Source organism: Acomys russatus, chromosome 23 (genome assembly GCF_903995435.1).
Source record: "Acomys russatus chromosome 23, mAcoRus1.1, whole genome shotgun sequence".
NCBI classification, from domain to species: domain Eukaryota; kingdom Metazoa; phylum Chordata; class Mammalia; order Rodentia; family Muridae; genus Acomys; species Acomys russatus.
This window is the reverse complement of record NC_067159.1, coordinates 17211959-17228127: the sequence shown is the minus strand read 5'-3', so window position 1 is coordinate 17228127 and position 16169 is coordinate 17211959. Positions and strand designations below refer to the sequence as shown.

The 16169-nt window shown below is 36.5% G+C and overlaps 1 pseudogene; it reads left to right on the top strand.

Moving 5' to 3' along the window:
* The first annotated feature begins 3873 nt into the window (after positions 1-3873).
* On the top strand, positions 3874-5401 carry LOC127206528 (septin-7-like; annotated as a pseudogene).
* The last annotated feature ends 10768 nt before the right edge of the window (positions 5402-16169 follow it).

The window sequence follows — 16169 nt, the reverse complement described above, 5'->3', positions numbered from 1 at the left end:
TTGATCCCAAAGTGAATGTTTTAGCAATTCAGAAATGAAATACATTTTCTATCACTGTTTTTATTCTGTGAAACATTCTATTGGATGCTACTTAAAATGTGATGATGTTCGTTAGCAGAAGGGGTTTTAGTTACCTACTCCTGGCACTGGAGTTATAGGCAGTTGGGAACTACCTGATATGGGTAGTAAGAATCAAAGCCTAGGCCCCTGAAAGAGCAATAAATGCTCTTACTTGTTGAACCATCTACCCTAGCCCCAAGTCTTACTTTATAGAAGGGTCACAATGACATTTGTTTTAAAAAGGAATCCATGACATAGTGAATAGCTTGAAGAGAGAAATATTTATATTTGAAGCCTAATTTGGGTCAATTCTAGCTACAACTCACTTTTCTTTTGAGGAGAAAAAAGCCAAAATAACCTGAAATAAACTTATTTTATAAAGTAAAAGTGTGAAAACTTATTGTTCCTTTTGGTGTATTTTTTATTGTGCTTTGGGACTTGGTTTACTCAGCTATAAAAATTTTAATAGAGTATTTCTTGCTTTTGCTTGGGAAGCTAACAAGAATATGACACTTTAGGGGTTATTTGATGGAAAGTAGAAGGAAGTCTTTAAAATTTGCTGAAGCAAGCTCCAGCTACTGTACTTTTAGCCTAAATATAGTTTCTCTTTACTTTGGTTTTTCTGAAAGGCAAATAGGAATCCCTCTCCATATCAGCAAAAATTTAATTAAAGACAGCTTCAAACTCTTCTCACTGAACTAATCTTGAATGCTAATCATACTAGGAATTTGCTTAGCATCTTTTCTCCAGGGGTTGCCAAATATATTTCGTTGATGGTTTGATCACTTTACTTGAAGCAGTTTGCTTTATTTGTAGTTTTATTTTACCCATTGTTCTCTATGGAAGCAATTATGATGTTTGAATTCTCCAGAAAGCTCTGTGCTTCCCAGGATTTCAGTTCATTGTATTTATCAGCTCAGTCAAAAAACATGCATGGAGGGGCTGGGTGGATGACTAGGTTGATGCAGTGCTTGAGGCACAAGCATGAGGACCTGTGGTTGGACCATGTGTAAACATCTGGGTGCAGCAGTACATGCCTGTAAACCCAGCATGGGGAGGCAGAGAAACCCTGAGGCTTGCTGGCCACCCACACTGCCAAATCCATGAGTTCCAGGTTCAGTGCAAATCTGTGTCTCAAAAGAAAAAGAGAGAAAGATAGCTAAAGCCAATCTATGGTCTCCACATATTATGTGTGCACACACATAAAAATGTACATATGCAAACACAAAGACACACAGAGCTACAGAAAGTCAGTACAAAATTCCAGATAGAGTACATTTATATGACTTTATTTTCATTTAAAACAGGTGCAGTGTTTGACCTCATAATTTGTGGTAGAATAAGCTTTTAAAAACAAAGAGAAAACTGTTAGTATGTGTTCATTTTGGGTATTTTTGGTACAGTATGTAAATTTTCTGTGCACAGTGTCACAAATGATTCTTGTTATCAAAGGAAAACCATGGTGTTCTGTGGATGATGTAAAACTGGAGGCCATGGAGATACTTGAGTCAATGAAGACTTCTGATGCTCATGGGCACTGGAGACTAGATTTACATGGACGATCTGTATTATCTCTTCTATTGTATGCCTTTGACATTTTCACATCTGGATGATAAGAAATAATGTTCAGTCAACCAAGTTTTATTAACATGTTTCATACTGAAGTTCAAGACAATTTGTATTTGTATTTTATTGACTGCTCTGTAATACTCAGAATCCATAAAATAAATAGCCCCTGGCACTCCAGTTCCAACATTGTGCTGAAGCTATGGTTTGCCTGCTTTTCTCACACTTGGAAAATAGACTGTGGCTTTCTATAATGACAGTTTCAGATTCTAAGGGAGCAATTGATTATTGAGTCCTTTTTTCTCTTTCTGTTTAAAGAAGTTTGTTGATCCTCCTAAAAGTTAACTTTCACAATAATTTAAACCTGATGTTTATCTCATTGCTCCGTGGCATTGCTCAGCTTGGGAGAAGACATAAACTAGTAGGATGTAAATTACTTAGATAATAACTGTTATGTGGTACTAGAGTTCGTGTTAGGATTTTGTATTATAAAAAATAAAAAACGACGGATCTCATATCCTGTAGAGAAATACGCAAGCAGAGATAATGGGGGGAATGAAAGAGGTTCAAAGTATTGGAATTCAATAATAATAATAATAATAATACACATTTACTGCCCTTAGAAACTTGCTGAATAGTGTGGAAATACCAGAGAAGTTTAGGTCTTGATGGTTTCATCTAAGGATTTGAATGACCAGAAGACTTTCTAGTAATTTTCTGCAGGTCAGCTAACATTTTAAGTTGGTTTGAATTTCTACGTGTCAACTTTTAACTGTATATTTTTCTGGAGTTCTCTTATTTTCTGTAAGTTTAAATAATTCTTGATACAAATTAAGGATATTTTAATTTTAATATGGTTTTGAATGAGATTCCTTTGGCTGCAACTAACAATCAAACTTTCACACAAGTGAAATATGAAGAACCTTCATAACTTGGGGGTTGGATTAAGAATGGTCCCCATACACTCTTGTGTTTGAATGCTTGGCCCATAGACAGTGGTACTATTAGGAGGTGTGGTCTTGTTGGGGGAAGTCTGTCACTGTCACACTTGGAGGTTTCACACTCAAGCTACACACAGTATGACACATGGTCTCCTTCTGCTGCCTTCAGTTCCTTCTCCAGCACCATGTCTGCCTGGACACTGCCATGCTTCCCACCACGATAACAATAGACTAAATCTCCGAAACTATAAGCCAGCTCCAATTAAATGATTTTCTTTATAAAAGTTGCCATGGTCATAGTGTCTCTTCACAGCAATAAAACCCTAACTAAGACAATTAGGAATCAGAAAGCCAGGAAGATAATCCACTTTTATATTCTCTGTAAAGCCACACTAGGTTCTCATCATCTGATAAGTATTTTAGTGGCTGTAATTCAACTGCTTCTGAGAATGTACGATGAGCTAAGCCCTGCTGGTATCTGGGTATCCCTTGTTATGCACTAGTATGGTCAACTCTAGGTGGTCAGTAGATTCATATGATACAAAATGACTAGTTATTTCTACATCAAAGGGCATTTCTGGGTTCATAAAGTTTGTCCTGAAGGAAATACTAATAGTGGAGTATAGAATGGCTTAATGTAAGTTAAATTAGTTAACACTTTTACAAAATCTGTATAGATATGACTTCCAGTCCTAGCCAAGAATAGAAATTAAATTATATCAAGACTCTTTCTATATTTGTATCCTTTCATCTCAATAAATCTTTTTTTATATACTAGTGTTGGTCCTGCTAACACAATGGTAAAGAAGAGAAGGGATGTGTATTATAATGGAAAGAAATTGATAATATTAAATAAACTAATGCTTTAAATACTGAACCTGCCTGATTTTCTCTGACTTCCACATGTTGGATATGGCATGCATACACTCTCCATCTGCTAATTAAAAAAATCTATCAAGGATTAAGTTTAAAAGTTTCTGGAATCAAATAAAAATATAAACACAACATATCAGAACCAATGGAATTCAGTGATACAATTTTAAGAGGGAACTTCATAGCAATAATTAAAAAATCAGGGAGTTCAAATAGTTAACTTAATGAAATACCTCAGGATCATGTGAAAAACAAGAAAAAGTTAAACCACAAATATGTAGATGGAAAGAAACAATAAATGTCAAAACAGAAATCAAAGAAGTAGAAATGAAAAGAATAATTAATGGAACAAAGAGATGATTCTTTGAAAATGCTGGGTTGAAAAATACTTCACCAGGGTCAGTGTGAGATCAGCTGCTGCTGAGGAGAGGAACGTCAACTGTAGCCCATGGTAGCTCCATCAAAGAACCTTGAGGGCTATGTGAGGTTGGCCAGCCTCCCAAATCAAGTGTACAGTAGGAGGTAGCAGGTAAGTCTGGACTGGGAAAGTCAACATTAATCAACTCACTGTTCCTCACAAGTGTGTACTCTCCAGAGTATCCATGGCCTTCTCATAGAAGCAAAAAGACTGTACAGGTGGAGCAGTCCAAAGTTTTAATTAAAGAAGGTGGTGTTCAGTTACTGCTGATGATAGTTGATACCCCAGGATTTGGAGATGCAGTGGGTAGTAATTGCTGGCAGCCTGTTATTGACTACTTTGATGGGTAAATTTGAGGATTACTTAAATGCAGAATCTTGAGTGAACAGATATTAGATGCCTGATAACAGAGTAGAGCGTTGTTTATACTTCATTGCTCCTTCAGGACATGGACTTAAACCATTGGATATTGAGTTTATGAAACGTTTGCATGAAAAACTCAATACCATCCCATTAATAGCCAAAGCAGACACACTCATATCAGAGTAATGCCAACAGTTTAAAAAGCAGATATTGAAAAAAATCTAAGAACATAAAATTAAGATATATGAATTTCCAGAAACAGATGAAGAAGAAGAAGAAGAAGAGGAGGAGGAGGAGAAGAAGAAGAAGAGGAGGAGGAGGAGGAGGAGGAGGAGGAGGAGGAGGAGGAGGAGGAGAGAAGAAGAAGAAGAAGAAGAAGAAGAAGAGAAGAAGATAGAAGAAGAGAGAAGAGAAGAAGAAGAAAGAGGAGAGGAGGAGGAGGCGGAGGAGGAGGCGGGACGAAGAAGAAGAAGAAGAAGAAGAAGAAGAGGAGGAGGAAGAGGAGGAGGAGGAGGAGGAGGAGGAGGAGGAAGAAGAAGAAGAAGAAGAAGAAGAAGAAGAAGAAGAAGAAGAAGATAAGCTGGTTAAAAAGATAAAGGACCCTTTACCTCTTGCTGTGGTAGGTAGCAATACTATCATTGAAGTTAATGGCAGAAGAGTGAGAGGAAGGCAGTATCTTTGGCATGAGGCTGAAGTTGAAGATAGTAAACATTGTGATTTTACCATTCTTAGAAATATGTTGATAAGAACACATATTCAGGACTTGAAAGATGTTACCAATAATGTACATTATGAGAACTACAGAAACAGAAAACTAGCAGCGGTGACTTACAATGGAGTGGACAACAACAGAAACAAAGGGCAACTTATTAAGAGCCCTCTGGCACAGATGGAAGAAGAAAGAAGGGGACATGTACCCAAGATGAAGAAAATGGAGATGGAACAGGTGTTTGAGATGAAGGTGAAAGAAAAAGTTCAAAAACTGAATGACTTTGAAGCAGAGCCCCAGGAGCGCCATGAGCAAATGGAAAAGAATTTAGAAGCACAGCACAAAGAATTAGAGGAAAAACATCAGTTTGAAGAAGAGAAGGCAAACTGGGAAGCTTAACAATGCATTTTAGAGCAACAAAACTCATCAAGAACCTTGTAAAAAAACAAGCAGAAAGGCAAGATCTTTTAAATTATTGATGACCAGTTATGTATTAGTGTGTGTATGTATGTATGTATGTATGTATGTATGTATGTATGTATGTATGTACCAGTGTTTGTTTGATCTGTTGACCAATTTGTACCAATTTTATCCATAATGATGGATTTTGCAGCATGACAAAAATTATTTTCTATTGCTGTTCTTAAAGGAGATTAAGATGCCTTGAATTGTCTAGGATATTGTGTACTTAAAAACTAACAGCTCTGAATGCCATTCTACATTTTTCTTCCCTTTTTTTTTTTAATTAAAAAGATGTCTTCAGTTTAATGCAAGAAAACAGTTTACTGCTGTACTGGTTTGATAGTTTACAGACTATTCTAAAATAAAAGGATTCCGGAAGGTTTTCATCGAGGGGGAAAAAAAAAAGAGACAGAGAGAGAGAAAAAGAAAAAGACTTCACCAGGCTAACAAAAAAATAGATCTATATTTCTCACTTTCTAAAAAAAAACCAAGGTCCAATAAACACCTACATGTTCAATTATCTTTCAAGAAGTTGGATGTTAAAACAGTGTTGGGATTCCATCTCACCAATTCCGAATGACTATCTTAAGGAAATATATAATAATATATCCAGAAAAACATATAGGGGAAGTAAACACTTACATACTGTTGGTGAGAAAATGAAACAGTTTACTTTGTATTGAAATTAATATGGAGGTTCCCTAAAATATTAAGAATAAAGAAAGAGTATAGCCTATATATAGAACATCTGTGTACGTAGTTGAAGGTCTCTGTGCCAGCTTTCCACAGGGATACCCACACAGTGTAATTGGGGATCATCGTAGTGATCAAACTAAAAAAGATTCAGAAAGACACATATCACGTTCTCTCATTAGGGAATCCTAGATTTTACATATACACATAAAATCATCCATGCATATATTTGACATGAAAGATGAAGTGAGGCTGGATTATGATGGGAAATTGGAGAACGGAGGATGGGGAGAGGGCAGCACAAGGAGTCAATGTGTCTCAAATCATAGCAATTATATGAAAATGTAACCAACATTGTAGTTTCAATGGTCTCTTTCTGTTTGTGAATGTATTCTGTTATATATGTGCTATATCTGCAATATCGACTTTATCAGTTCTCTTTCAATCAAATATATAGCATTTCGTGTCATGAATGTAAATAAAATCATGCATCCATTGGTAGTTATTTTGGTTGCTAATAATTATTCACCCCTTTAAACAGCACTTAGACTTTATAAGACTTTAGTACATCTGTTCATACAATTCTTGGTTCTTTATTATCTTGATATTGCATCATATAGTCATCTTACACCTGCCATTCAGTGTTTACAGCCTCTTTGTTGGTAGAGTGACACCATGATTTTATTTCATCATCTTGGGTAGAAATAACTCAATACCCAAACTGCCAGTGAACATAAAATATTGAGCAAATTGAATAAAAGGGCTATGCCGTTTTTAGGATCTTTCCTGCCTGAATATTTGCCACGTCTTCATTTTTTTTTCTTTTTTTTTTATTAATTTATTCTTGTTACATCTCAATGTTTATCCCATCCCTTGTATCCTCCCATTCCTCCCCCCCAACCCCCATTTTCCCATTATTCCCCTCCCCTATGACTGTTCCTGAGGGGGATTATGTCCCCCTATATATTCTCATAGGGTATCAAGTCTCTTCTTGGCTACTTGCTGTCCTTCCTCTGAGTGCCACCAGGTCTCCCCCTCCAGGGGACATGGTCAAATGTGAGGCACGCCACGTCTTCATTTTAACAGATTAATTTTAGGTTCTGTAAAACATAGCTGAAGGGACTGAGGAATGATTGGCTGCTTTTATATTTCTTCTAGGATTGTTGCCTCGATTTCCAAAGTTAGTCTATTGCAGGTCTATGAGTGTGCACCGTGGACATAGTTTCTGAACTTCCTCTGTCTTTTATCTTTGGTAGTTTGAACAAGCTGTCATAATAAGGTCACAGAACAGGCTCAGCCTTATGTTAACAACTTTTTGGAGTCGAAATAGAATTCCCCTGAGAAGACTGCACAGCAGTGTTTGGCATGTGAACAAAGAAATATCAAAAGAAAGAACAGTACAGTTTTCCTGTGATGGGTGTGCACTCTGCAATCAAGACTCTCGAATATTAATTATAAGGTAGAGGAGGCTGAATTTGAGAAGATTCACAAAATACAAGTACAGATTTTTAATGCAGCTGAAATAGATTAATTTCCCCACTGGTTCTATTTATTTTATGAGGCCCAGGCTTTATGCCCACTTTAAAAAAGATTTCTCTCCTAGGTAATTCTTTGGATAGGTTTCAAGTGATAGAATGTATAACAGATTGGCAAACTCAGTAAATTTTATGCCCATAGTTCAGATGGAATGGTAGAAAGACACCATGCCAGGAAGAATAGCCTAAATTGTCACCATTGCAGCCTGGTTTTGAACTTGCTACAAAAACAGCACAGGTATATGACACTACCAGAGCTGACAAATGGTGAGATGGCGGAGCAGGAGATGGTGAGTAAATAATGAAAAAAAAAAACAAAAAAAAAAAACTATGGCTCTTGATAATGAAGAAGCTGCTTTGCATGTGAGTCATATAGCATGCACTAGCTCTCCAGATGTTAGAATTCAAAGTCGGATTATGTTGCTGGGAACACAGGATCATATTCAAGTTCTTCCATGATTGGACCCTTGTCTCACTCTGCAGCCTCACTGCCATAATCCCTACCTTGAATTGCATCCATCTTATCACCAGAGCCTTCTTGCTTAGTTATTTTATTCTACTTGTTTTGACTAGATTTTACCACTTTGAAGCAGAGTTTTGCTCATTATACCTTGATCATCTGTGATTTTACATTAGGATTCTGTTTGATATTATTCCATATTTTATAAAAATACATTCCTGCATCTTAACCTCATATGCGTATATTATATTCCCTAAATGTTGCTGATTGTGAGACTATTATGTCATATTGTTTCACAGAGATAGAAAATGCAATAAAGGCTATGACTATTAAAAAAAGAAAAAAGATAAAAAGAAAAATTTTATTGAGTCGATCATTTTGAAAAACTCTGTGCTGGTCTCCCAACCTCTTAGGATTTCTGGACCCATCATGTGGGGAAAGGTCAGATGTATAGAGTAGAAATAAATGTCATCTATTCAGTATATTCTCCTGCTCCTTGTTTCTACAACTGCCCTGAAAATTCTGATTATTGTAGAAATGTTAGAGTCTTTCACCAAAGGTATCTTAACAGAAATGGGAGAGAGATCTTACTCAGCCACTGAGGAAGCAAAGCAGGAGGAAAAATTACAATAAAAGACATTAAAGGAGTCAGAGATAAGAAAGCATTCTGGTGAATGCCTGCATCCCTTTTCTGTTCACTAAAGTATACAATGTTTTTTGTTCCTACATTATTATTTTCAATAATCTCTACTTTTTTTCTCCCTGATTCTCTGTTCTCCAGAATCATTCTGATTTTATTCCACAAACATTTGATCACTTACGACTAGGGGACTTTTATTTTAAAATTTTGTTTGTATATAATTGAGAGCCCTGACTAGTATAATTAAAAAAATAATTTACATTACATCTAGATTGCAATCCCCTTGCTCTTATCTTCCTGTTCTCACCCACTCTCTCTCTTAGGCCCTCTTCCCTTCCTCTAGATCTCTGACCAGTAGGGTCTACCTTATGTTTCACATAGTGCTGCTAACTTACCTCTAAGTTTGTTACTTTCTTTATTTCAATGACACAATCTTACTATAGCTTTCTAAAAGCAAAGCATTTACAATAAGGATTGTTTTTTAGTCACCATTTTAAAAACACATCTTGGGCACTATTTTAGATTATAGTTTTGGATGGCTATTTTATTTTTCATTTTTTAAAAAAATGTATTTATTTATTCACTTTATATCCTGGTTGTAGCCCCATCCTTCCTCACCTTTCAGCCCCTCTCCTCCTTCAGTCTATTTCACAGAAGAGGGGAGCCCCTCTTCTTATTCTCCCTGGGATCATCAAGTCATATAAGGACTGACTGTGTCCTCTTCCCCTGTGGCCTGGCAAGGTAGACCTGCCAGGAGGAAGTGACGGAAAAGCTGGCAAAAGAATCCATGTCACAGACAGCCTCAGTTTTTTTACTAGGAGACTGACATAAATCCTGAGCTGGCCCTAAGCTACATCTTTGTAGGTGGTTAGGTCCACTCCATGCGAGGTCCTTGGTTGGTGCTGAAGTCTCAGCAGGCCCCTGTGGGACCTTGGATGGCTATTTTAATATTGAGATGTGTAAATCCTTTCTCATTCACAATGTCTCATTATATGATGGTTTTGAATCTCTAATGATATGAGAGAAATATGTCTTGAGTAGAAAGCACAAACTGTTTTAATTCAAATTTTGATTGTATCTTGAAATGTATGACAAGACACTGGAAATACTTATCAATGGGTGCAAGCCCTAGCTCAAGACAGTCATATGATCATCCGTGATACCCTACTATAGTGTAATACTAATCTATGATGTGCTAGACCAGGAGTGTTAAATTCTTTTCAGCTTATAACACAATCATCTTATAGTGGATTTATGGAGACATAATCCTGTCTTAATTCAGTAACTGTGGATAAAATTGATTTATTTGTGGATTATTATTGGCTAGAAGTTACTAATTTTCCTCAAAATAATTTAGGATTTTGATATGGAGACCCCATTGAATCACAAAGAAACCAAGACAATTATTCTCAGTCAATAATAGTTATTTTTCTAGCAAAACTATTTTTACCTATCACAGAAATCAATATATTAGTCATCAATATTTTTACCTATCACAGAAATCAATATATTAGTTATCAACAACAAATAGTGAATAAAACAAATGTTTTAATTTTTTTTTCAGTGCAGAAAATATTCTTGGTGGTTCCCTCAGTGCCTTCATATTTAAACCTAACGTAGGTAAAACACTGAAAGCTTAGACTCTGGAATATTAATATATTGAGTAAGATACATATTCCCAATTACTCCTTATATGAACTGAGGGACAACATAAGTGATATAAAAAAAACCTGTCAATGATAACCTTGATGTGTTCTAAAGTATTTCACGAGGATCAGTGCTCATTATCTTCTTTGTCATCTGTAAAGTGGATAGAGAAATAGTACTGGGTCAAGTTTAAAGTGTGGATATGTTGAGAGAATAGGTGTGCTGAAATGTTACACTCTTATGAAGAGTAAACATGGAAGTTGTTTGGACTGTGGCTAACCGAAAGTAAACTAAACTAGGTATCATTAAATGATAGCAATGCTTTCTTAGAAGTGCGACCCTAAGAAATATAGTCATTTTCCATCTATCATAGAGGATGCTTCCAAAACTGAGATAGCTATAGCATCAGCAGAGATATGAGAATATATAGGGGGAGGTAATCCCCCTCAGGAACAGTCATAGGGGAGGGGAATAATGGGAAAATGGGGTGGGGGGAGGAATGGGAGGATACAAGGGATGGGATAAACATTGAGATGTAACAAGAATAAATTAATAAAAAAAAAATCTTACGATACCACCATTGTCTATGTAGGGTGACAGAATAATTCCTAGCATTATATTCTAGGTGATAGACTAATCAAAAAATTCATTGTTCACAGCTCTTGTAAGGGGAATTTTTCAGACTCATAGAGACTGGGGAAGCTTGCATAGGACCACCAGGGTTCTACACCGTATTGGGTCTTAGAGCTGAAAGGGGAAGTGAACACATGTCCCCTTCCTTAACCCAGAAGCTATTCCCAGAAGCTAAACTGATAATCATTTGCGTATAAAAAGATTAGTTTTCTGCAAGGGAGTCTCACTGGGGAAACAAACTTCTTTTAAAGGTATGCTCCACACCCTGCCATCTTTGGAGGTTCTTTGTTTCATAATGTGTCAGGGCATTTTTTTTTTTCAGGGCATTTTTAAACCTTGAAGTTTCTTCATGTTTATACTATGGTTTTTTTTGTTTTGTGTTTTTATGGGAGTCCTGCAGGTGTGAACATGTTTGTCTTTGCATATATATGTGTGTTTCTTTGCTTTTTCTTTGATCTTTTACCTCTGTTTACTTGTTTTGTCCTATTCTGATTGGTTAGTTTTTGTTTTATCTTATTCTATTATTATATCTTAGACGTCTGTTTGTTTTCTATCAAGAGGCAGAAAAGAGATGGATCTGGAAAAGAGCAGATGGGGAGAAACTAGAAGGAGTTGGAAGAGGAAATTAGCATACATGGTATGAAAACAATTTGTTTTCAATGAATATTATAAGAAAAGTTAGGAAAATGTAAACAACAGATTTTTGAATGATGGATCCCATAATCAGTCACTCATCCCAATCCCCCTTCTCCCCCTCCAGGCTAATTAATGGGACCCAAGAATAAAAACTGTCATAAATGATATACTTCTAGCATGAAGGATGTCATCTTATGACAAAAGAAAACCGTAAGTGCTTTTCCTTAAAATTACCAGTGACTTGCAATTATTTTATGACAGTCTATTCAGTTTAACAATAGATAGAATTATTGAGATTTTTTTTATATTGAAATCAAGTCTTCATCCAAGATAATTATGCTTATTGTTTTTTGTACTTCTTCTTAGTGGAAAAAATCCATTTCTTTTTGACATAGTATATGAAGTCAGTTAGAGTCCCCCTTGAGACCGTCCCCTATCTTTTGAGGACTTCACGCAGCTCATATGTCATTGCATTGACTCTTCTTGCCCTCCTGGATGCTCTTCCAAGAAACTACCTGTATATTTCTAACTTTTATCCATTCTGTCACTTAAGTGTGTTCCAATTAATTCAGGGTAAAATAATATAATATTTTTTTCTGGTTCTTTATAAGTGAGTCAGATAAGGTAGAACCTCAACATCTTAAAGATAAAATCAGCTACATCTTCTAGCTCAATAACAAGCTCCTTTCTTATGTGTGTTAAAGCACAGGTAAATGGTTAATTTTTGTAAATTCTAAGTTTTGAAAAGTGTATTTCTAGGATGCTGTATTTTTAGACTTATGCTATAAAAATTTAATTATGCATGAAAAGTTCTACATAGATGCAGGACATAATGAAAACATGATAAAAATCCATTTTGGTTCCTAAACCTAGCTTCCAGTGATATAAAGACAGTAATACTCAATGATGCTACATATTCAACCTAAGGTTTTATGAAGAATGCACCAAGTGTTGATTTTGAGTTGATAATATCAGTCTCGTTTCTGTTTATGAGCCTGAGAAACCCAGGAAACATCACATAGAGACTGCCTACCATTTACACTGCTGTACAAAAGACAATCATTAAGTTTAAAGAAATTTCTTTCCTACTAAAGCCAGAAAAGGAAAAGACTCTAGAGAGTTCAGCCAAGTGTAGTTTTCGCTGGTTTTACGGAATAACTAACAAGCTACAGTTACAAAAATTATTTGAAAAGAAGCAGTCTTTAACTTTGTACTTAATTAGTGAGAAATACCTCAGTTAGAAGGAGAATTGTTCCATTTAGAGTTAGCTTAGGGGAAACAAAATGAGACTTGTCTTTCAGTCCCAGAACAAGTTATTAGTGGCAACTTTATTTTCAGAGCAAGAGATTTAGCCGAGTTGAGGGACCTGAGAGCGCAGCCAGAAGTGAACTGCCTGGCATCTTTCAAATCAGGTGAGAATAACAGCATCAGATAGTGGGAAGAAACACTTCTGACAGTTTCTAAGAGTCCCTCTAAGGCAATGTTAGAACTGAGGAAAATCCACCTGGAACAGATGACCTCCTTGAGCTACATACAGGGAACACTAAGCATTTATTGTTATCTCAGCTCCAAAACAAATTAATAAGAAAACAGATATTAGATTTCTTTAGGATTTAAGTCTTTGTCTATTCACTACTGTCTCAGAAAATACCAGTGCAACCCAAGAGAAAGCTTTTAGCCTTTTGCTAAACTGTATGTAAGCATCAGCTGTATTCTTTTCTTTTCTTTTTTTATTCTTTTGCTTTTCTTTTCTTGTAGTGCTTGGGATGAGCAGGTACATGCGTTTCTGCATCCTCCATAAGCATTGTGTCCAAATGAGGTGCAGCCCTATCATCCAATTTTTATTTGTTGAATCAGCTCTGCATATAGTAACTAATTTTGTCAATTACCAACTACAATAATGGTGTAAATGGTGTTACAGTACTCATATCACACTGCATTATTGGTTGAATTTGAGATTATATATAAAGAAACTAACATTAAACATACTGTACTATAGATATCAAACAAATACATTTCAACTTATTAATAAATAACTAATGTACCTCATAAAGCATTCAAAGTATGTATTGAAGATTGGAGGAATTAATTGTTTAAGTAAACTTTAAAATTTTTAATTAAAAAAACACACTGAAACAAGACTAAGAAAGACCCATAGCTCAATGATTGCATTGGTGTGGGATTAGGGTAAAAAATTTTATGGCTTTTTAGTTGTCAATTTGAAACAACCAGAGAAAAGAGGGAATGCCGTTGAGGGCTTGACCAGAAGAAATAGGCCTGTGACTGTATCTATGAGGCATTTTCTTGATTGGTGAAGGAAGGCCCAGGACACTATGGGTCTTGCAGTCCCTGAGCAGGTGGTAAGAAAATAAGCCTATCAGACCTTGTTATAAAAAAAAAAAAAAAAAAAAAAAGCTAATAACCAGTGTTCTTTGTGAGTTTCTTCCATTCTTTTTTTTTTTTAGTTAATTTATTTATTCATTTTACATCTTGATCATAGCCCCCTGCCTCCTCTCCTCCTGTCCCACCCTCACTCTTCCCACATCCTCTTTCCCTATTCCTCAGAAAAGAGGAGACCCTCACCCCTAACTCATCAAGTCACATTAGGACCGAACACTTCCTCTTCCCCTGTGGCCTGGTGAGGCATCTCAGTCCATGGGGAGTCATCAAAAAGCAGGCAACAGAGTCCATGTCAGAGACAGCCCCCACTCCCCTTACTAGGGGGCCCAAATGAAGCCTGATCTGCCCATTGGCTGCATCTGTGTACGGAGCCTAGGTCCTGTCTATGCATGGTCTTTGGTTCAAGGCTCCTGTCTTACTTCCCACAATGGGCAGTAACGTATAAACTGTATAAACCGAAGGAAACCTTTTTCTTCCCAAATTGCTTTTGGTCAGGGTGTTTTATCACAGCAACAGAAAGCAAACTAGGAAGTAACCTTTAAATTTACATTACTATGGTTTCGATTCTGGACTTTCTTGTTACTGATTGCATGTCTTTGCATGAGTCAATCTGGTTGACAGCTTGACTAGATCTGGAATCAACTAAGCAACATGTCTCTGGGAACACTTGTAAGAAATTTTCCTGATGAGTTAACTGAAGTTGGAAAATCCATCCTAATTGTGGGTAGTGCCGTCTCATAGCAGTCTAGGTACGAGGAGGACATCTGACACAGTGCTGACTCTAGGCTTGTTGAAGGATGTATTTTTTTTTTTTTAATTCTCTCTATGAGCCATGAAATATGATTACTTTTGCAGTGCAGTTGTGGCCCCAAAACTGTCAGCATTTATCTCGAACTTTTCAAGTGTGTTTATTGATTTTAGATAAAGTTGTTCATTTCTGACCCTGGTTAGGCTTTTAAAACTCCCTGCGTTTAGAGGTGGTTGTATCTCTGGAGTGCCTATGTCCATGGCAGGAATAGGAAATCTCACCTGACATTCTTCTCGGGACTCCCCAGTTCTTCGCTGTGCCTAGCATGGACCTTTTGGAATTTGACTGATGAGACATCAGTACACCCTCCTACAAACTTCACAGAGAAAGGGCAATTGGAGTTTGCATAGGGCTACTCTAGGACGTCTGGTGCCTGTTAGTCTGCTAACGGGTGCAGTATCATATCATTCTCCTGAAATAAACTGCAGCTATCAACATTGCCATTTTTTATTAAAGGTCTGGTGTGGCAACTGCATCTTGCCTTACTGCGCTGATAATTTATATTTTAGCAAGGCTTACACATACATTAATAAAATGTATTTATTTATTTGTTTTCAGTCGTTCTTAATTTTGTAAATCAATATTCAATCTAAAATTCTTATGTATTAACAAAAGTTCTTGTCATTATGATTTTTTGTTCCTATCCTAACAGCTCCTTTATTGAAATATGGGGCTAGCTTATATAGTTTGAGTCATGGAGAAGGGAAAGACAAAAGAACAAGTGAGGAAATGCTCTTAATTTGCATATGGGGACCAGCTTGAACTCAGGCAAAGGTTAATGATGCATCAATTGAAATACAAAACTGTGTGGGAGGAAATGCTGCTTTGGGGGCTGAGAATTTACAAGCTTTTCAGCTAGGTTAGCAGACTGCTGATCAATGAGCTCCAAGAAGCCATGTCTCTGGTTGGGGAAACAAGCCTACCTGATGTTAACATAATGTGGCCTTGTCTCTACATAAGTGAGTAGGCCCAGGTTTGCTATGGGTAGGAAACAACCCCACTTCTGCTGTGTTCTCTAAGAGAAGTCCAGGCTACAGGCAATGCTCGACTGTCCCACATCAGGCTTGAGAACCTACTGGCCTCAACCTTACATGAAACATTAAATGAATAAGGAAATCTGAGAGAGAGGGAAATGGTCTTCTCCAGGGAGGAGCACACCAACTGGTTGTCCAATACCAAATAGCCCTGAAAACATACGTACAAGTAACATCATACAGACTGAGAAATTATGTATTTAGAACTATATATGTATATATATATATATAGAAACATATATATGTATAATCATATACATATGCATATGTAATAACAGTTAATGAAAAAAG